Source organism: Silurus meridionalis, chromosome 12, assembly GCF_014805685.1.
Source record: "Silurus meridionalis isolate SWU-2019-XX chromosome 12, ASM1480568v1, whole genome shotgun sequence".
Taxonomy (NCBI): Eukaryota; Metazoa; Chordata; class Actinopteri; order Siluriformes; family Siluridae; genus Silurus; species Silurus meridionalis.
In genome coordinates, this window is record NC_060895.1 from 9,499,822 (window position 1) to 9,523,940 (window position 24,119).

Genomic DNA, 24,119 nt, shown 5'->3' on the forward strand with positions numbered 1-24,119 from the left:
ACTTCTTCTGTCCTGATGCCCTTGCTGCTCTTTTGATTCTAGTATTTTTTAGATATTGCTTTTCTTTTCTGGAATGTTTCATGACTTCTTGTGGAAGTCAAGACACAATACAAACCTAACAGTGATTATAGTTGTTAAATACTGCCACCATTAGCTGGTTAGCTGGTAAGATCAGTAGTAATAGTAGTTGAAGTACTGGTGTCAAGTTGGATTTGGCTGAAAAAACTTCATTGGCATTCATTTGGCAACAAAACATCCAGTAACTAAGTAAATACATAAATTAAGCTACCTTAAATATAAATCGATGTAACTAACATTAGACATTAGGGTAAATAATTATTGGTAAAAACCCTAACTCTAACCCTGCACTGCTTTTTGTCACTGTCACCATAGGAATCCTGTAATAGCAACCCATACGTGAGGTGTTTGGTCTAATTTGGTGAGACATTCTACTAAATATTCTAAAGTATTTATTTAGTGCACATATCATATGCATCTCACATCCAAATTTTCCAAACAGATTAACAAATACGGAGAAGAATCATAACAGCCACATATACTATATGGAAAAAAGTTTGTGAACAAATTAGCATGGATTAGCAGGATTTATGTGTTTGTTTCTTATTTCCACATTTATTTTAATTTGCTGTTGTAATAACCTTCACTTTTCTGGGAAGATGTTTTAAAGTGTGTTTGTGGAGATTTATATTCATTCAGCCAAAGTGTTAATAACTTTCTTTCGGCTTCTCCCATTAGGGGTCGCCACAGCGGATCATCCGTATTCGTGATCCGTATGTTTAATTTGGCACATGTTTTACACCAAAGTGTTAATAAAGAATCAAAATACTTTATTGATCCCACAGGATAATTGTTAGTCAGATACTGATGTAGGATGAGGATGCCTGGGGTGCAGTCAGCGTTCCGATTTATCCTAAAGTGGTTTAATAGGGTTAAAGTCAGAGCTTTATAGCAGGCACTCAAGATCTTCTATAAACATTCTCTTTATGGAGCTTGTTTTGTACACAAAGGCATTGTCATGCTGAAGCAGGTTTGGGTCTCCTAGTAAAGGGAGAATTTGATGCTACCACATCCCAAGGCATCATATACAGTTGTGTGCCTCCATCTTTGTGGTAACAGTTTGGGAAAGACTCACGTTTGGCTGGAAAAATCAAGTCTTTCCAATAAGTCTTTACTGTTATAGATATCACTGCTAAGAGAGCATTAATAGATTCATGTTTTTGTGTACAGTTCCCTTTCAGGAATTTGAGCTGCGTCAACAATGCTTTGGGAATGCTTCCGCGTTGTTCCCTCTGAGACTTCAGGGTGTCTGCATCCTAAACTATATAGATGATTGGTTGATCCTAGCTAAATCAGAGCACTTAGCGGCCCGGCATCTAGATGTTGTTCTTGCTCACATGATGGAAACAGGGTTACGGCTGAATGGCAAGAAGAGTGTGCTTTCTCCACTGCAGAGAACCACTTACTCAAGTGTTGTGTGGGAGTCGATCCTTATGCGTGCGCAGCTGTCCCCATCCCGTATTGCGTCCATCCTTATGGCCATCAGCATTGTGAAAGAAGGCCAGTCACTCATTGTTAAGCAGTTCCAGAGACTGCTGGGGCTGATGGTTCCTATATGGTTGAAATTGGCCTTCTGCACACGAAACCCTTTCAGTGGTGGCTCAGGACCCGAGGGTTCTCTCTGAAGGGCAATCCACGCCGTACAATCAAGGTCATGCGGCGAGCCCTTAGATGTGTGGAAAGATCCTAGGATCCTGTCTTAGGGCCCCATGCTGGGAGTTCTTGGTCGTCATAAAGCTAAGGACGGATACTTCCCTCACGGGCTGGGGAGCGGTTATGAGTGGCCGCTCTGCCCAAAGTCTTTGGGGAGGGCCAAATCTGCTGTGGAACATCAATTGCCTAGAGATGCTGGCTGTGCTTCTAGCTCTGAAGCACTTCCTTCTGGACCTCAAAGGCCATCATGTGTTGTCCGTTCGGACAACACCTCTGTGGTCTCTTATATCAACCTCCTGGGGGGCTCTGTGCTCACACCTCCTGTACAAGCTGGCATGTCAGATCCTCCTGTGGGCACAGGGGAAGCTGTTCTCTACTTGAGGGCAGCGTATATTCCGGGCCATCTAAACAAGGGAGCAGACACCCTCTTGAGGCAAGGGCTGAGGCCCGGGGAATGGTGACTCCACCCCCAAGTGGTGGAGCAGATCTGGGTGAAATTTTACGGAGCTCCAGTGGACCTGTTCACGAGTTAAGAGATATCACACTATCCACTCTGGTTCTCCCTTACTTCCCCAGCCCCTCTAGGGCTGGATGCCATGGCACAGGCATGGCCAAGGCTGCACACCTTCCCTCCTGTCGCACTGCTCCTGGGAGTTCTAGAGAGAGTATGCCAGGATGGAGTCCGTCTCTTACTGGCGTCCTCACGGTGGCCAGGAAAACTATGGTTCGCGGAACTAGTAGCCCTTCTCGAACATCCTCCATAGAAGATTCTTCTCAGGCAGGGGGCAAAATAGTCCACCCGGAGCAGTAAAGACTGTGGCCCCTAGGGGAGTGGCCATTGGCCGAGTTGCCTTGGAGGTTTCTCACAGTTAAGACCGTGTTCCATTTTCTCTCTCAAGAGAGTGGGGGATCTTCAGGCCCTCTCTGTGGCCCCCTCATTCCTGAAGTTTACTCCAGGCTCGGCCAGTGCCTTTCTTTACCCTAGATCAGGGTATGATCAGTGCCACTTCTGGCCCCTCTGTCCTTCGACCTAGCTGTGATCTTCCACACTGGGCAGGGAAGAGCACAGCTAGGTTGAAGGACAGAGGGGCGGGTACATATGTAACCATGGTTCCCTGAGGAATGAGACACTGCGTCTCCAGGCCACACTGCCGGCATCCCTGCAGCGCTTCCTTTCATTTTTAGAAGCTAGCACCGAAATCACTCCATGTGCTCTTTATAGCTTCCTGGTCGTGACACTACCCCACCGGTGACACCACGTTTTACATTGGACTGATTGCACACGTGATTAAGAACTTAGACAGTATTCCCAAAGCATTGTTGACGCAGTGTTTCGTTCCCTCAGTGAACCATGGTTACATACATAACCTGGAGACGTTTTTAATTCTCATATCATTATCAAGACATGAAGAGCGATGTCTTCAATATCATGATATTGTAATAAGTATAGTTTAGTTTATTAAGCGAAAGTTTAATTTATAAACTAAGCTCTTGTTGGATTGCTATGTGATGAAGCACACATCCATGTAATCAGTTTATTCATGATATTTGGCAAATACATGTAAAATCTGGTGAACTGTGTTTTTTTATACTAATGTCTAGTTTTCAAATGCATTCAAAAAGTCACTAGAAGATTTATTTTGGAAATACTATATGACCAAAGGTTTGTGGTCCCAACATTCCAATTCAGATTTAGTCCTCCATTTAATAATATCCACTCATCTGGAAAGGCTTATTATTCGATTTTGAAGGATTAGTGAGATCAGGCACTGATGTCAGGTAAGGTGGCCTGGGGTGTAGTCAGCGTTCCAGTTTATCCCAAAGATGTTCAATAGGGTTGAGGTCAGGGCAATGCACATTACTTTTAAAAGTCATTGAGTGTGTTAACCTGGAAGCTGGCACTGCCTCTTTTCCTTTAAGTGAGTTTCATCTTCTGTGCTGTCCCTCAAGTCATTTTTCATGTCCCCTTTCCTCTTCTCTGGCCATTCTCCCACTTCATTTTTATACAATTTCACCTTGCCTAGTGTTCAGAGACTTCTTCATTCTGGTGAATTGAGAGGTACAACCTAGATTAAAGTCCCTGCTTGCTAACATGTCACCAGTTATACTCAATCTTTAGCTTAGTCAGTGTTCATGGAGATTGCTTTGTGCATAGGAGCATTGTTATGCTGGAATATGTTTGAGCCTATTAAATTGTACATAGATCTTCCAGGAGCATGTGTACTTCAAACTTTGTGACAAACATTTGGGGAAGGCTCCCCTACTGTATAGGTAATGTACAAACATTTGGTCGTATTGTGTAATCTCAATTTTCAATAACTTGACAATTTATTTTTGAAGAGGACTTATGATAAAGGTATATTTTATTTTGTTAAAGGTTTGCTGTACAAAACTGTTTTCACACTCAAGCAAATATTTTTCTTGCGCTCAGTGAAACATTGCAATTCATAAGGGCAGACTACTGCTCTTTTAAGTTAACATAACACTGATATTAAATCTACAGATGCATGAAATATCCCAATATCCAATGCCTGATATAACGTAAACTTCAAAAGAAAATGGCATATATGTTGATACCGAATATGTTCAGTTAATTTGAGTTGTTACTACAACAAAGCCCAGTGTCATCGGTAGTTGATGTGAAGCTATAAACTATGTTGGATCTCATTTAATTCAAGACTTTTCATGATTCCAAAACTTTTAACAAATATTATTAAATAAATACACTTTATGGTTGGTTTTCTCATTGTTGTTTTTTTAGGGGAGATAACATAGTTCAAACTCGAGCGTGCTGCCAATATGGTTACCATAAGGTTTAGATAATACCTTTAAAAATAAAACTAGCTTGATTTACAGGCATTATTATGATATTAAATGTATAGAATGTATCCAAATAGACAATGGGAGACAAATCAATTAGAAGCTCCCAGGAAACACAGTCCGCTCTATCATCCTGACTTAGTAGTTACTGCACCATTTGCCTAAAGTCAAACTTTTCTCAACTTTGTCGCAGCACTGGACATGTTACCAATGCTTGCTGTCACTCATGCTTGCTGGAGGTTCACAAATTTCATTAAAAAAGAAATGGACTATGCTCATTTTGTTGCTGTGAGTCACTGTTTGTGTGACTGTAGCTTTAGACTAGCTTTTGTCTGTCAGTACCTCTTTATACTCTGCCACAAGACAATACCCCTTTTGATGCCAGGCTGCTCTCAAAGAAAGAATTGTATCAGTAAATAATACAGAATATGGCAGGTTGGCAAGCAGGGACACTATTCTAGTTTGTACCTCTCAATTCACTAAAATAAATTAGTCTGTGAACACTGGGCAAGCTTAAATTGTATAAGAATGAGGTGAGGGAATGGCCAGAGAAAACAAAGAAGACATGAAAAATTTGTTGAGGGACAACACAGAAGACAGGACTCACTTGAAGAGAATGAGAGAGTGCCAGCTGCTAGCGACTGGATTAATGCACTGCATGACTTTTAAAGGACTTTTAAAGTTGCCTCTTTTTGTTACTTATCCATATTTACATTCTCTCCCTTCTCTGTATACTTCACTCATATCCCACAAGTGCAAGTGCTTGGTTTTTCTCTATATCCCTCTTTACTCTTTTTCTCAGTCAGGTAATAACCTCACATGGGTTTTCATACCACTGCTGTGCTGATGACACTGAACTCATTATCTCCTTTCCTCTCTCAGACATACGTGTTTCAACTCATATGTCTGCATATCTGCATGATTACTGAACTCCATCCACTGGTTTCCTGTAGCTGCCTGAATCTGATTTAAAACATGCATGACTACACAGACTGGCCTCCATTTCTCTGAAGGCACTTATCAAAATCTGTTCTGCATTGCATTTCCTGCAGGCTTTTAGCACTGCTCTACCGTCCATCCCTCAAGATACAAGGAAGGCATACATCAGTTCTCTGCACTAAAAAAGAAAAACATCTTCTGGCTGTATAACCATTTGAGTTTTGGGTTTTCTTTAAACATAGTCTCAGTAACTATTCACTGAATTGCAAAATTGTGTAGAATTCTGTGAACAACAGTATGGTTTTATGCTGACGAAGAGCACCACAGACACATTATTTGCTTTGAGAATGTTGATAGAGATGTATAGAGAATGTAAAAAGGATTTGTGATGAGAGTAGGGAGCAGGTTGAGAAGAGCCTGGAGAGGTGGGTGTAGTGTACAAGCTGGAGAGAAAATGAATGAAAGTCAGTAGGAGTAAGACAGAGTACATGTGTGTGAATGAGAGGGAGGGCAGTGGAGTGATGCGATGCAGGGAGAAGAGGTGGTGAAGGTGGAGGAGTTCAGGTACCTGGGGTGAACAGTGCAAAAGTAATAGAGAGTGTGTTAGAGAAGTAAAGAAAAGAGTGCAGGCAGGGTGGAGTGGGTGGAGAAGAGTGGTAGGAGTGATTTGTGATAGAATGGTATATGCGAGAGTGAAAGGGAAATTTTATAGTACTGTGGTGAGACCTGTGATGTTGTATGGTTTAGAGACCGTGGCATTGCCTAAAAGACAGGAGGTGGAGCTGGAGGTAGAGGTTGAAGATGTTGAGATTTTCATTGGGAGTGACGAGGATGGACAGGATTAGAAATTAGTTTATTAAAGGGACAGTTCATGTAGAACGTTTTATGGACAAAGTGAGGGAGGCGTGATTGGGATAGTTTGGACATGTGCAGAGGAGGGACATGGGGTATATCAGTAGGAGAATCCTGAGGATGGAGCTACCAGGAAGGAGGAAAAGAGGAAGACCAAGGAGATGTAGAGGACAAATAATAATAATAATATAATAAATATTATAACAGAACAAATATGGAATTATGTAGTCAATAAAGAATGTGTTTACTAACCCAGAATATGTTTTATATTTTTGATTCCTCAAATTAGCTGTTTGCTTTGTTGACAGCCTCTCAGTGACTCTGTCAGTCACCCTCATGAGGTTGTCACCTGGAATGGTTTTGCTACAGTTTTGAAGGAGTTACCAGAGGTGTTGAGTACTTGTTGGGTCCTTCCTTTGTCTTCTATTTCTCCTGAAAGCCGGTTTCATTATAGCATTTGGTGGTTTTGGAGGCTGCACTTGGGAATACATTTAAAGATCTTGAGATTTTTCATGTTGACTGACCTTCATTTTTTAAAGTAATGATAGACTGTGGTTTTTCTTTTCTTTTTACTGTCATAATATAGATTTGTAAAGTATTTGTAGTAGCACTTACAGGGCTATTGATTCTTTACCCATTCTTCTGCTGCATAAGACAATTGATGGTCTAAAACACATCAAGAAGACAAGATTAACAAATGAGATCTTGAAAAGGCACACTGTGAATTGAAAACCATTGCAGGTGACTTACCTCATGAATCTGATTAGAGAATGTCATGAGCTTTTCAAGCTGTCATTAAAGTTAAATATAGCTACTTTGGACAATCTAAAATCTAAAATATTATTATGGGTTTATGTTTAGCACATCATTTCATATGTGTTCCATTATAGTTTGGATGTCTTCAGTATTAATGTATAATGTGTGTCTAAATGTTTGACTCTACTGTACATGTAAATCAAAATGTAGAACATGTACTGCTCGTATAAGCAAGAGCACTATTATGCTAAAGTTTAGGTAAATACAGCCATGCCAATTTTATTATTTTATTATTCACTTTTGTGAATAGAAATAGGTCCTGAAAAAGCCACATTTGTTATTAAGCTAGCTAGATCGCTCACAATGATTTTTAAAAGGTACACGTCATACTTATTTCTTTTCATAATCAACTGGCAAGCTTCCATATTTTAAGCCAGAATTAATGAAAAATGTACTGTTTGCCATGTCGGCTGGAGAATAAATAACTATACTGCAATAACTGTTTTAGTAGGACTATTGCTTGAATTTGCTACAAGGCAAACACAGATAAGTGGAGCAAAGAAAACAGTGAAACTTTCCAGTACAGTTTTACTAACTATAAGCATGTTTGAAACGCTGCTCATCCAGTAAATCAACTGTTGTTTGACCATGCAATAGATCATGTGGTTATGAGACAGAAAAGATTTCACAAAAAACTAATAAAAGAAATATACAAAACAGAATATAGAATAGAGTATACTACAATAATAATATTATATGATATAAAAAATGGGAATGTAGAGAAAATAGAAAAAACATGTTTTTTTATGCTTTTCAGCTTGAAAAGACCGGATAACTAGTTCACTAATTCATGTTGTACAAGGCTGATTGTCTTCTAGCAAACTGTTACATTTTGAAGATCATGGATGCTTTCTGCTAGGTGCTTGGAGTATGCCAAGAACACCATAAAATTCATTTAATTCATATTATGGTTGGTTGATGCTATGCTGCTTATATTCCTGTTTAAAATGTTTGGCTGTGTGTAAGGGAGGTTGCTAATGTGTAATTGGCATGTTATGCTATTGGTCAAGTACAAAGCCATCAGTGCCCAATTAAAGCACTCAAATGAATCACTGATATCTAAACTGTGACTTGATTAGTATGCAAAAGACATACTTGATTTACTCTAATTATGATGTGTCAGTGATATGAGCTATGAGCTAGAGTGGGTAGTGTATCACCATGGGGCATCACATTCTTGCCATCTCTCCACAGGCTCTTTTCCATGATGTGAGATGCTGCTTAGAAACTAACAGCAGCCACTAAAGATCAAGTAAAGTTTCCTGGCTTTGGAGATAAAAGGTATGATGCTTTTTTATCTTTACCAAGCTTGTGTGGATATCCAGTTAATATATTGGCATCCATTAGATAAAATGTGTCTATTTTGCCTTCTTATCTAATTTAATAACATTTTTAAACGACAACTGCTTGAGGAAAAATTATTTACGTGAATCTCTTTTTTTGGCTCATTTTTTCTTAAATGACTGTGTGCACTCAATCTGGCAAGGCCTCAATAAATGTGTGCAAAACCTTATGATCTTATTTGAGATGCAATCCATATCAGAACATAACGTGAAGATGATTCAAAAGCAGACATTAGGCATGAGGAAAATCGGAACTACAAAGTAGTTATGAAAGGTATATATCACACATCTGCTTACATTTAAATAGGGATCTAGAAATCTAAAGTGTTATCACAATTTGAGAAGATATGCCAACTAGTCCTACTCTATGCATATGTATTAGAAACCAGATATTTTAATTGTAACAGAACCTGGAGCTACATGCAATGTGTATAATAGCATTTTTTCCCAGGCTGGGAAGGTAACAGCAGATGGTATACAGTGGCGCCTTACTCCAGCATGTCCCTTACTGGTGTTTAGAAAACTGCCATATTAGCCCTGCCAAGACATGGGAGAAGGGCTAGATTAATTGTTGTGATAACTGTAGTTCATATTTATGGATGGGAAGTAAGATAGAGAGAGAGAGAGAGAGAGAGAGAGAAGGAATAGGCTTGGAAATAAGTCTTGTGACTCTAGCAGCTGATCTGAGCTATTGTTGATATACGGTTTTACTTACGCATATTTTATTTTGTATGGTGCAAGGTGCTGGTACAGGATCTTCTCAACAGATAAAATGAAATAGAATTCAAAACTAAATATAATGCCAAAGAAATATACCCCAAATATCACTTTTATCATTTTGGTTGCTGTTGTTGTGGTAAGGAACTGAATTACTTTTCTAATGACTATTCACAGGTTGATGAAATTAGAAAACAATGAGTAACTGAAAATTTTATTTAAAAATCTCATCCAGTCTGAGCCAATTATTTCCTGACTTCATTTGTTTTTTGTTTAACTCATTTTTTAAATATAAACAGTCCATCCAGTACTTAACTGGTCAAGCACGCAGCAAGCCATCAATCACGGTAGAGCGCATGCTTTGTTTTGAACATGTGTTGATTGCCACTTGTGGTATCTGCTTAGCACGAACATACAGTTCAGTGTCAGTTTAACAGTAATAACATTTTGAAAGAAATAAATGAGGGAAGAAACTCCTGACTCTAACTTGCCACAAAACCCATAGCCTTATCAACGATTTTTCTTGTTGAAACAAAGGTTTTGAGCTCATGATACTTTTAACAAATATCAATCAGTGTTTGACTCATAAATATCATTCTATTAATAAATTGTTGTGCTAAGAGTAAATTTAGAGTCTTTCTTACATAAACTGGGTTGATTAAGCAGTCTTGTGACAAAAAAGACGGGACATTATAGCCACGATAAATCATAGTACTTTGTATACTGTTGTACTTTTACACAAGTGAAAGTTTGAACCGAGCATTTTTACTGGAATATTATTATAGTGTATCTCAACTTTAACTCAACTACATGGCTTGTGTACTTCATCCACCACTGGAAGCCTGATCCTTTTGGAACTGAGTTACTGTAAATTGATGCTCTGAGGTTGGTTTGATTAAAAGGGTCTCTGAAGTAATCATCCTTCATTAATATTTCTGAAATGCTTCAGTTCCACTTGTAGAAAAAAAAACAGCCCCTAAAAAGCATCATTCTACCACCAACATTCTATATAGTAGTTACAGTTTTGACGAGGCTTAATGTTTACCTTTACCTCTTTTTCTCCAAAAACCTTTTATTTTGGACAAGTAACTCTAACTTTATTTCACCTGACCATAAAACACATCTTCAGAAAGCTTTGATCAGCTACAAACGTAAAGTCTTCCTACCTTCTTGCTGTCTCACATTTCCATAGAGAGTGACACAGTTTTCCATCACTCTCTAATTCATCCCAGACCTTCTCTTTTATTTTCTGTTTATATCTGACCATCCAGTCCAATTTCCTCTGAGAAGATGGTGACAGTGTGTGTTTTCTACCTGACCTTGGCAAACCTGGTACTTTGTATTTGGGAAAAACTGTTTCGACAAATGGTCTTGGTAGATGAGGATGCTTAGAAATTGCTCCGAATTACATAGCTCATGTAAAATGATCCTGCTTTATGAGATCTATACAGAGATCCCTAGACGGTCCCATTGTAATACATGTGTGTAATCAGTCTAATGGGTGCACTCAAACTAGCCCTATTTATATGGACTCAGGGAATAAACCTGTATTAATCATAATAGCTAAAAAGAGCTTCAGAGGACATATGGTAATGGTAAAGGATATTATAAAATATTTTGCATAACAAAGTTTCTAATGTTGCTGTAGGCCTATTTTGCTTGTCATTTTTGTCATATTTTTTTGCCGACCCCCAATATGTAAAAAACAAACCAAAAAAAAAACGCTATGTAAAAGAACCATGATTCTGTCACAGAAAAAGAACAGTGAAAAAAAAATCACTGAAATCTGAAGCCTGCTATGACATATATATCCATTTTAAGCACATGTGAACTTTTCACCTCAGTCATATATTCTTATTGTTCTCTTTTTTATTTTACTATTTAGATGTTCCAGTGATCATGTTTTTTGCTTGAGCAGGAAATTGTAGATATGCTTCTGCACACTTTTTCTCCCAAACCATCAACTAATATATTCAGATTAAAAGAAAACAAATATATTCTACCAATCATATGAGTGAATAAAAGATTTCTGTCTCATCTAACAGTTTTTTATTTTTATTTTTTTGCGTTTTTTTTCTTGTTCACCCATAAGCTTTGCTGTAGTGACTGTGTGTTATAGTTACTAACCTATAAAAATGGACATAAACCTCTTATAACCCTATCAATCAGTGCTGTTTATTCCTTGCTTACATAACTGCTGATGTCACAGTGTAGCTACACAGTGTGTTTGGAGCTACTTTGCTACAAAAAGCTAGCTAAAAACAGAAGCTTTTTTGTAGAAAAATAGATGATAATGTTTTGATCTCCTAGCACACAGGTTGAGCACTGCTAAGTAATGAGATATGTGTGCTCGCTCTGTACAGGGCTTTAAAACTAGCTGCCCAACTTTAACTAGCAAAAAGACAATATGGAGAAGACTGCCATGCAAACAATGCTATAGCATATTCTGCTCAACTAATATTTATGCAAAATTATACCACACCCCAATAAAACCATGAAGTGAATAAATCTATAAAAGCTGCACAACCTACTGCTCTTCTATATGGTTTTCTGAGACAGGGTACAAACAAACATTAGATGGAGAGGGAGAGAGAGTTGCAAGCTAATGAAGTTCTTTAAAAAGAAACCATATGACCTGCTAGCTAGCACTCCCTGACCACATAGTGCTTTTCTTTCCGTCTATTTTCCATAGCCTGCCTGAGAGCTGTTTAAAACCCTTCAATTTACCTCACTTCTATGTCAATTAAATTGCTTTAAAGTAAGAATATTTCGTATACCAGATTATCAACACATTTCTACTCTGAATTCATGTTGGCCACATCTGTTCAATCGATACTAAATTGGTTTCACACTCACTACCAGCACAACAGCACATTTCATTTTTTTGTATCAAGAAAACATTTTTATACAATTTACAAGCGTGTCAATGAAACATGAGCGATGAAGATGGTCAATTTGGCCGGTTATAATTACAACACAGCTCCATAACAATGTGTCATGAGACAGTGAGACAGTGGTGAACAGGAAGCCTAAATGTCTTTTTTTTCTGGGTTGCACAATTATCATGTTTGCAGCATATCGGAAAGTAGAATGAAATGACTGCAATGGAATTTTTTTATTCTATGCTTCACTAATGATAGATGAAAATATGCTTTAGTATTTCACACTTTTTTCTGTATCATGTAGCGGGTTAGATGGTATGATTGGTGTGTCCCTGTCAAATTTAATTTTATGTGGATCGAATCCCGTATATAATATTATAATTTAAATAATACTATTGTTAATTCCATCTGTTCTGATTGACTGTTTGGGAAATAAAAGCTTTGCGCAATTTGGGGCAGGGATTACATTCCACTGTATATACAGATAAATCCTATTTGCAATTTGCAATTGAAATAGGCAGTTATTCATTTAGATGCATAGACCATTTCCAATTATATCTTAACATTGATTGATGAACAGATGCAGCACCACAGAAGCTCTTGTAGGATTAACCATATATGCCTGGAGGTCAGCTGTTGTGTCTGTGAATGTTTTCATGTTCACATACATCCTGTTCTTTAAAGATTTGTCTTTTTTATTTTTGACCTTTTTTTATTTCGAAATGTAAAAATGTATTTTACTTTAAAATTGTTACGTTATATACGGTAGAAAGCAAAGTGTCACCTCAGAGCTTCGGGGGTCCATGGTTCAAGCCTGATAACGCTGCTTAGTTTTCGCGAAAGTGTTTTACATGTTCTCCCCCAGCTTCTCACCTTCCTCCCGGCACCACCCGCACCCACAAACTGCCGCACTTGGACCCTCGAGCCAAGGCCCTTTAATCTTCAAATTCTCAGTTGTATTAATGAGAGAACTGTGGCTTGAAGTAGCTCTGGATAAGGCGCATGCCAAATATCATTAATCTAAATGTAAACGACTGTAGGTGGCCTGCTGTGTTGAAAAACTATAAATATGTACTGTGATTATTGTTTTTTTTTATTCTGATTATGTACTAATTATCTAAATCAACACAGATTTTTTTTTTTTATATTTTTGTTGTGGGAGTATAGTCTTTATGCTTTTTATGTTTTATGTCATATGGACTTAAGTGTTTGAGACAATGGTAATTAAGGTGGCAGCAGAGCCACCATATAGATCAGCCCCTGTATTAAACAAAGACATAGATTGAAAGAAAGAAAGATAATATAGAATGCTTATATAGTGCAGGAATGAACAAATCAGTAGCTCCAGTCTTTCTGATGGACAAATGTTTTTTTCTTTAACCAGAAAAATGCTAATTTTTAAAACAGTTTTATCTGGTATATTTATATATTTAAAGTGAATGTATGTCACCGTGGTGTAATGCAGTTCGATGTTGTAAATGCCATTCATGCTTCTAAATAAATCCCCTTTGTTGCAGTATGCACCTTGTGTCAAGGAGCTACCAGTCACGCCTCCCTCCAGTGCTCACACTCTCGCTCAGCCTCTCCCTGCTACAAATCACCTACATCTGTCCTCCCCCTACTAATCACCTACACCTGTCCTCCATTTACCCGTCCCCTTTATAAGGTCCCTATTCCCCTTCACTCACAGTCCGATCTACCAGTTACGACCATAGACTTCCTCCCGCTCTTGTTGCCTGTGCTTCCATGCTCTATGATCTATTTTACTCCTGGTTTCTGATTAAACACGGTTAAACACAGTTATTGTGTGAAGTGAAATTAAAGGTGCTAATCAGATTAAAGTGTGACATGATATGAGGATTGGCACACAGCAGGATCTAATTTCTATTTTGGAAAAATTAACTCATGTTTAGCGTCTTACTTTTTACTCTTGTTACTCTCACTGCATTCCATTCCATCTGTACTTTGTACTGAATACATAAATTGTGTTAAGAGCGAGACCACAATTGGGCATCATTGTGTGTCTGTAACAGTAGAAAACGCCAGAAAATGCGTATGTGCAGCAGAATTCTACATTTTGTAATTATTGAAATGATGAAAATATAGTTCCTATAGATAAGTTATTTTACTTTTGATACTTGTGCACATTTAAAAGCAAGCATATTTATTTATATAAGCATCTATTTAGGTATAAATGTAAAAAGGAATACTTTTCCCGAATGTAATATTTAAGCAGATGATTTGTTCTTATGTAAGTATAATAATGGTGTATCTTTGCTACTGCACATTATTGTAAATTAGCTAACATTTTTTAGCCTAGTCAGGCAGGTTTCCTTGCAGCCAACACTGAGACAGCAACAAAAATATAAAAATATATACACAATTTGTTGTTTTTTTGGATTTATGGAATTCCGCATATTCCGTTATCCAGATCAACACATTTATACAACTGAGCAGTTTGGAATTAAGGGCCTCACTTAGGGGCCCAGCAGTGGCAGCTTAGTGGTGCTGGGATTTTGAACTCGAGGCCTTCTGATCAAAAGTCCAACATGCTAATCCCTATCTCGTGAACCACAGGTCATGTAACCATAACGCAATGACCCGAATACAACCCTGCTTAATTAAGGTATATATATATATATATATATATATATATATATATATATATATATATATATATATATATATATATATATATATATGTGTGTGTGTGTGTATATATATATATATATATATATATATATATATATATATATATATATATATATATATATATATATATATATATATATATATATATATATGTATATACAGTATATAAGAGAGCCTTATATAACTTTGAAGAACAGTAAAGATTTTAATAAATACATAGAAATTTATTTTTTTGCACTGCATTGTGGTTTGTTATTTGCACTTTGTAGTGTAATAATGCAATGTGTTAGGAAAACATAATGCTTTTACTTTCCATATCTCTCAATTCAAATCACTTACACTCTATTCACTGTCATTTGAAATAGGTTGGTTGGTATGACTGTATTGAGGTCAATAATTCTAAAACATAGAAGCATGTTTGGATCAATAGTACCAGTAATAATGATAGCCATAGACAAAGTAACAGTATTACATACAGTACAGACCAAAAGTTTGGACACACCTTCTCATTCAAAGAGTTTTCTTTATTTTCATGACTATGAAAATTGTAGAGTCACACTGAAGGCATCAAGGGCTATTTGACCAAGAAGGAGAGTGATGGGGTGCTGCACCAGATGACCTGGCCTCCACAGTCACCGGACCTGAACCCAATCGAGATGGTTTAGTGGTGAGCTGGACCGCAGAGTGAAGGCAAAAGGGCCAACAAGTGCCAAGCATCTCTCGGGGAACTCCTTCAAGACTGTTGGAAGACAATTTCAAGTGACTACCTCTTGAAGCTCATCAAGAGAATGCCAAGAGTGTGCAAAGCAGTAATCAAAGCAAAAGGTGGCTACTTGGAAGAACCTAGAATATGACATTTTTCAGTTGTTTCACACTTTTTTGTTATGTATATAATTCCATGTATAATTCCACATGTGTTAATTCATAGTTTTGATGCCTTCAGTGTGAATCTACAATTTTCATAGTCATGAAAATAAAGAAAACTCTTTGAATGAGAAGGTGTGTCCAAACTTTTGGTCTGTACTGTATATTAATAACAATTATAATGAGGATAGTAGTGGTGCATGTACTGTACATGATTGTTTCTTTCACTTTTTTTAAATCTTATATCGTTCCCTCTGTCTAAATTTCTGTGTGTCTCTCTATACAGCTCTGTCTTTTTCTCTCTCTCTTTCTCACTCAGCCTTAGTGCAGCTCCATCTGCAGCACCTGAGAGCACTAGATAAGCCCAGCTGATGCTTGTCTGCTATGGAGCAGATTACTTTGTAAACGGAGAAGAGTAAAGCAGGGAGATGTGGACGAAAAAAAGGAGAGCTGTGATGGAGTTTTCTTTATTGTGCACCAGTGTGATCTTACATCTGAAACTGCCTGGGTCTCTGTAGCGCAGATTAACGCAAAGGTCATCAGATCGCTGCTACTCTGGTGTAATCAGCACTTTTACAGCTTCAATCAGACCATTTTCCTATCGTTTTCTCATAGACTTCTGAAAGCGCTGTTTTTTTTTTAAAACTTATTCATAATCAGTGTGTGGGAGAGATTATGAATGGCCTGGTACAGTCGTATGTGTAAACTTAGAACTTAAGGTTACGTCTGCAACATCTGTAGGATTCCGTTTTAATGTGTTTTCACACTTTCACACCCAGACAATTGACTGCTCAACCAAGATCCCAGATCCTAGGATATACACGTTTTTGGGCTTGAATAGTAGCTTGCTTATACAGAGAAGGTTTGCACTCAGGTTTGTAATGTATGTTTGTTGTAAAGCGATGTTTCTTTGAATGCATGACACAAGAAACAAAGCTTCATTCTTAAATAAGAAGATTTTTCCTTGCATTCAGATACATGAAGTGCTGTTTACGTAAGGCTCTCAGTGCAAGCACTTAGACCACATAGTGCGTTAATTACAGTGTCTAGATGTATGAATGTCAGTATCTTTTGAAAAAAAAATACCCTCTGCTCCGACTGACCATAATAAGCCTTCCGCCGTGACAACTTAAACAACCTGACAAGTTAAACCACCTTTTATGACCTGATATGCCATTGTGGGCAAAAATGAGCCCCAAACTTTTGCTTTCAACAAAACCCAAAGAGATAAACAACCTATAAATAATTGTGAAAATTACCTGATTCTGTCTTGCTAGACATGAATTTCTGTGATCTATTAAGTCAATATTTGTTTGCAAGTAACACACCAGGCCTTTAAAATAAGAAGTGTGATTTTGTAACTAAAAACTTGAGGTGATTCCAAACTGATGTATTTAAAAAAAAGGGGAAACCAGGAAAAACAGAGAACTCTGAGCAAACCCAGGCAGACAAAGCGGAATCACAGAAAAATTCATGGCGACAGTAACCTGAGTTTATTGTCTATTTATGTCTATTTTTTTTAAATGTCTACTGGAAAATACAGTGGCCAAAGGATTTTGGACACCTCTTCACAACACCCAAATGTGTATATGTTTTTTTTCCAATCAAGATTTAGCCTTTAATCCATGTTGCAGTTAATTGCAACTTTTACAGAAATGTTGAGGTCAGTTTTTTCTGTGTTGGCCACTTACACCGATCAGACATAACATTGACATTATAGCATTATGACCACTGATTGAATAACGCCGATTATCTCTTCTTCATGGTACCTGATATTGGGTGGGACATATTAGGCAGAGATTTAACATTTTGTCCTTAAAGTTGATGTGTTAGAAGCAGGAAATTACTGGGTCAGAGCATCTCCAAAACTGCAGCTCTTGTGGGATGTTCCTGGTCTGCTGTGGTCAGTATCTATCAAAAGTGATCCAACTAAGGAACAGTGGTGAACCGGCGACAGGGTCAAGTGCGGCCGAGACTTGATGCATGTGTGGAGCGAAGGCTGACTCATGTGTTTTGATCTAACAGATGAGCTCCTGTAGCTCACATTTTTAAAGTAGTTTGATTTGGCAGCAAAAGGGGGACTAATACAATATTAGGCAGGTGGTCATAATTGTCATGTCTGAATGGTGGCCATAAAGTAATGCCTGACATTGACATATTTGGGTGCACAGGGTCACGGTCATCCTGGAATAGGTCAATTGGCATCTTATTTCTAGTTAAGGAAAAATGTAATGCAGAGCTGTGATGGTCAGGTGCCCACAAACCTTTGATTATAGTGTATAACAGCATTAGGCAGTTAGTAAAGCACCAAGTTCATAAAGATAACTAAATTGACCTCCCCAAGTATAATTGTATTTCATTTTTTTTATGCCTTTGATTTTCTTCTCTAAGATATATATGGACATGCCATGAAAGCTTAGTTCTCTAGGCTCAGCTCTCCTATGTTAATTCTCTAGCTGTTGTCATATACAAGCTCCTCTGCTTAAATATAGTAGCATGGGTACCTATACTTCCTTCCATTCTGGTTCATTATGTTAATCCTTCCAGATTAATGGAATCCACTATATAGTATGCTGGAAGCCTGGAGGCTTTCAGGAAATGTATCGTTAAAACTTTAATTTGTGTTAATTTAATGAGTGATCTGCTTTGAACGGTTTGAACTAATTTCTTGAACAGGGCATTTATCTCTATTCCCTTAAAACTGCTTTCATCAATCATTTGCTAAAGATTTGGACTATTTTTCCACTACATGGCAAACTACAACCTTCCATTTTTGAGTGGAGTTAATGAGGAAGTAGTGAGTAGTTACAGGTTAGAGTCATCCTTTTTTTTAAGGGTAGATGTCTAATAGGTTCGGTAAGGTTAGCATCCTCAGGGCTGGTTAAGTGAGCGTATCCCCAGGATTTTATGTGAACTGTATATATTTTTTTACAGAATGACAAGACGTTTACACGCACACATTTTTGGTGAGGCCAAATCTTAACTTGTTCACTGTTTGCTTGTATCATGTTTTACAAATCTTACAGGACAATTGTGTAAGGGATAAAATGAAATGAACTATTTTAAGTATTAGCATGAAACAGGTTGACAAACAAAACATTATTTAGGATTCATAGCAGTGAACAAGCATTTGAAAACATCCAATTATTGGGATTTTCTAACATTCTTGATTTCCTTTATCTCAGTTCAGCTTATAACTGGAGGACTGAGCCAGCATTACTGGTTTGGTTCTACATTATTCTCATTGGACATGAATACTGAGACTGAGAAAACATTTTACTAGAGATGAAAAAGTACCCATATTTAATACTGATGTTAATGAATAGCCTAAAAATTGATTCAATGTAGCTTGCAAATTAAAGGCTGTGGATATATTTGTCTCCTTTACTAATAGAATAAAAAAAAAAAAAGGCTGAGAGTTTAAAGTGTATTCAGTCATGATGTTCATTTTTAAATTACATATTTGTGCCACCTGAAAACAGTGATAAACATCTGATCCTGGGTAAAATATAATTTAATGGTGAAGCTCTTATGTGCTCTTCTAACACATGTCTGTTGTTGGTTGAGTAAAGAAACAATAACCACGTTTACACGTACAACTTTTTTGTCATTAGATTAAAAGATTCGGTGGACTGTTTACATGAGACGTTATTTAATCCGATACGGTGTTTACATGTGCCGGCGCATTCAATGACTTTGTGACGTGCACATTAGCCTATATCCTGTCCTGTTAGCATGCAGCTCCATTGTTTCATTAGCGGTCTATTTTTATGTAAAGTGTTGCTCTTAATCAAGCAACAGTGTGACTTTGTAGGCATACTAGCCCTCCCTCCTCTGAAAAGCAGTAGCGTGCAGATGAAGGACTGGTGGGAGCTGGTTGTATTGCTGGAATCTAGTGACCTGGAATGGAAACCTTTACACATTTGTGTGGACTGGACCCATGTCTTTAGCACCACTCACATTACCATAAACTGTTTACATGCCGTTTTTGCACATCTTTTCTGGAATGCTGCTATTGCTCTTTGCACAACATTATTGTTTACATTTTTGTTACTGTTTACATCTCTTTACAACAGGTTTACTGGCGTATTTTTTTTTATTTCTTTTTTATTTTGTGTTTTGTGTATCTGTCTTGCACTCTCCTGTATTGTCTTGCACTGTCTTGTGTTGTCTTTGCACTGTTTGCACCAGGTTGCACACGACGCACTTAACCCTGTGTTTTCTGTTTTCTGTAATTGTTGTTGTATGTAGCATCAGGGTTCAGGAGAAACGTTGTTTCATTTCACTGTGTAATGCGTCAGCTATATATGGTTGAAATGACAATAAAAGCTTGACTTGACTTGAGTTGACTTGGTAGAGGGATTTATGGTCCCAGAATAAGAGAACGTCAGAAATCCAGTTCCCCAATTATGAGTGTCGCGGTTGTTTTATACAAACTCGGAAGTGGTGTGGAAAACCGTGTTGTGGCAAATCAAGTGTTCACAAGAGCACAGTAAAAAGGTTCATATCTTCTGCAGCAGAAGGATGAATGATCCGATACGAGATCCGATACAGATGCCAGATGAAGAGGGGGTTTCCGAAATCACACTGAGATTTGAGGAAGCTCATTCTGTCCCTTAAGTAATGGTTCTTATCAACAGCAATAATCGGTTTAACATGTTTACATGGCAGAATCTTTATTTTGTCCGGTTTATAGAAAGGTTTATCTCACCCCTCTCAAAACCGATTACAAATTTATTTGATTTGGGCATTTTGATTCTGACCATTCGTATTGGACTTTTAAACCGATTACAATGCCCCATGTAAACGCATCTACTGAATATGTTGTGATGCAGTATGTAAAATTCTTTGCCTGTCTTTTTTGGCAGTGAAAACCAAGAACAGTATCAGTACAATCTGCAAAACAGCTTACATTTATCACTGCAATATCTTTGAAATATGCAAAATATCTGATATTCTCATATCAGAAAGCAACAATGTGTGAAGTACAAACCCTACCTTCTGTGCCACCCTGCTGCACAAATAAAGTACAGCATGAAAAAACATTTTCCTGACGGCTTCTTGTCTGCAGGCCTTTTGGCTGATCAAAGTTAAAATAGGGTCAAGTTGAATTAAAGAGCAGATAATTAAATTTCTCGGATGTAAGAGCAGGCTTCTGCCTTTATCTGCTCCCATGCTGGTTGCCTGTGATATGCACCAGTGGAGTGAAAAAGCATAAAAAAAAAAATTATCAGCTTCACATGCTGTAAAAGTTGTGCTGTCTGTAGGTTATTCATGTTCTGGGTGTTTATCTCTCTTCCTGATGCATTACTTTTGCAGCTTGTTAGAAATGGCAAAATACAGTTTGGTCTCTGGGTGTGTTTGGTGGATTATTTTATGGCTCTGCCTTTGCTTAAAACACAATATTGTCATAAAATATTAAGTTTAATTACGTTTAACTTTATTACTAATAATATTATACTCAATAACTTTCAATCAAGCACGTTTCTTTACTGTAATCACTTAATTGCTTTACTTGTTTGCTTTCACAGTATCTTTTCTCAGACTTTCTGTGCAGTACTATTTTTGGGGACACCAATTGTAGCAATTATAGCTTTAAGTGTTTTGGGTAAGTGTCTACAAGCTTTGCACCTTGATTGAGGCAATTTCTCCTATTCTTCCTGACAAATCCTCTCAATCTCAATCAGATTCAGCGGGGGAGCATTTGCTACTGCCAACTTAAGGTCTCTCCATAGATATTCTAGAGGCTCTAAGTCTGAACTTTGCCCAAGCCACTCATGGACATTCAGAAAAAAAACACACTAGCAGTATTTTTACTTTGAGGAATGTATTGGGCAGCCAATGAGCAGGGTTTTTTTTATTTGAGAGACATAGTGCTAGGAGTTCATCCTAAGGGGTTACAATTTTGTCTCATCAGATCAGAGAGTTTTTTTCTTCATGCACTCAAGCCTGTTATATTCCTTTTACTCAGGAGTGACTTCTGTCTTGTTGCTCTGTCATGAAGCCCTGAATGATGGAGTATATCTCTGAAATGACTGTCCCTCCAGGAGCTTTTCTCGTTTTTGTGGAGAACTTCTGAAGCTCTGTTAGAGTGACTATTGGATTCTTGGACAAAGGCCTCTTTAGAACAGTTTTGGCTGGTTCATGTCTAACCTACTTAAGTGTTAAAAAAATAGTTTTATACCCCTGTCCAGTTTTATAACAAACCATTGGAAATTTAGATTGTGTTTCTTGGGCTTCATGGGTTAGTGTGCATTGTAGGACTTTATAAATTCACAGGTGTGTGCCTTTCTGCTGATCTTTGCTTAGTGATTGGTGCTTGGTGTTATCTATTGCCCACACTGGAGTGGCTGTCAATCTGGATTTGGGAATCCAGACTGAAGCCTCTAAAGCTTCAGATGTGACAAATATATTTTAGGTGACTGCATTTGATTATTTGAAGTCCTTATCATTTACTTTTGACTTGACCTGATAAAACCTGATAACCCACTACGATATTGCAAAGGATTTCAGCAGCCTTAGTGACAGAGACGCCAAAAACTAAATGCCAAAACTAGAAAGTAGATGCAGGGTAGGACCTAAAGCCCTAGGGCATTTCAACTATGTCCTGAGGATGGACTGTCTGCTTCAACAGTCATTAGAAATGAGATAGTGAATATGAGTAAGAAATATACTTGCAAATCCTTATTGCCTTTATCTTAATAATGATCTTTTTTCCATTTTGCTGTATTGAGATGAATTTTGGCAGCCAGGCATTTCTGTTTGCTTGAAGCAGAACTGTAATGCGGGCCATCAGAGATGCAACCTAATAAATGTGTAACTGACTCTGATGTTTAGGAGGCCCTTTTCTCGTGTCATCTTGCTCCAAAAAAGAGGTCATATGGGTCTGCTGAGCATTTTTATACATGCCAAGAAGCATGGTTATTTTCCAATAGGTGTGTTGAGTGACAAAGGTGAACAAAAGCAACTGTGTCTCTCAGCAATCATCACATTTTAGCAATCTCTTCACCAAGAGATTTCTCTTCTTTCAGCAAACACTGTGATTACCGAGGTCAACAGACACACTGATTTGGAGATGGAACAGATGGAGAGATATGCACTTGGCACACATTGCACTCTGTCAGCTATTGTTATTTTCTTTAGAGTGGCTGTTCAGGAAGAATATGTTTCAACATTGAGCTAAATTCGATGGCAGGAGTAATTGATGAGGTCAAAGAGCCCCAATGTAAACTTCCTAAAGTTTTACATTGGTGAAATGTGCTTTGTCAAATATTTCTTTTTTAATATGGCAAACTTTTGTATATCTACCTTTGTTTCTACTGTAAATATTTTGACAGTTACTGATGATAAATAAATGAATATATGAAGACCAGAAAACATACAAGAAGCTCAACACTTTGCGATTTGTGACACTGGTGTGGACAGGGCAGAGCTGAAGTATCCAGGAAGTAGAGAGTAGGAAATCAAAGCAGAACAAATCAATACAGGAAGTTTCATACATTCACCTTAATGGGTAGATGCATTGCACAATAATAGTTAACCTTATCTAGCAAGCTTTTCTCTGTCTTTCTCTTTTGCAGACCCTAAGTAGAAAATCTACTATTATCTATGTACTATTAACTACTCTCTCTAAAGTTTTTTAATTCTATAACTCTGATTATTAATCTCTCTTATTTTATCTGTATGGTTGGATTGACAAAGTTGAAGGGAGTATATAGTATATAACCTAAACACTAATTATAGGGCTAACATTCCTTTGTCAGAATAACGACTGTGCCACTTCGTTATTTTTTTGCATTTTGGCAGCATGTAATTAAATCTGTAAGACTTGTTGCAGTCTACATGAGCTTCAGGTAACTAGTAATTTTTGTAAATGATTAAAAATAATAAGCACTCGATCCAGATAGCAAACCTCATCAGCAAGACTTGGATGATTTACGCCTCATTGATGCTGCAACAGGAAGCAAACTATAAAAAGGGGGAAATTTTAAAACACTGTGTGTGTGTGTGTGTGTGTGTGTGTGTGTGTGTGTGTGTGTGTGTGTGTGTGTGTGTGTGTGTTTTTATCCCTCAAGCCACACACAATAAAGGGAAACTTGGCATTTCTGAATCACTCTTCAAATTGTTTACTGTTACAGATTCTCCCTAATCATGCTTTATAGTTTAGAATAAAGCAAAATACACACAATTGCATTATGTGATCAACATAAAACAATCGATATAAACTAATTTGAATGTAAATTGTATTTGTCTCCTACACAGCCATTCAATTTGAACTTATTTATACTACTTATGTCAAGCAAATTGTTTATTTTGTTTTCATTCTGACCGAAAGCAGGTTTAGACAGTATCGTGGATCTATTCCACAATGCAGCACAATGTGCAATTAATTCCTAAGTCCTACTGAGAATGTGCTTTAAAAAGGAGCAGGGGATAGATCTGGGACAAGGGCAGAATCTGTGACTAACACAAATTCTGCCCTTGTCTGTACTGGATTAGATAC

At 37.5% G+C, this 24,119-nt stretch overlaps 1 protein-coding gene across 5 annotated transcripts in view; it reads left to right on the top strand.

The window, feature by feature from the left end:
• grik4 (glutamate receptor, ionotropic, kainate 4) overlaps window positions 1-24,119 on the top strand; it is a 439,025-nt gene that overhangs the window by 111,426 nt on the left and 303,480 nt on the right. For 4 of the 5 annotated variants that reach the window (XM_046863059.1, XM_046863058.1, XM_046863061.1 and 1 more), the window contains one exon: window positions 8,353-8,439. The gene's annotated coding sequence lies outside the window, so the exon portion shown is untranslated. Of the gene's footprint in view, window positions 1-393; window positions 440-8,352; window positions 8,440-24,119 lie in introns of all 5 variants that reach the window. The other variant, XM_046863060.1, reaches the window with a different exon arrangement.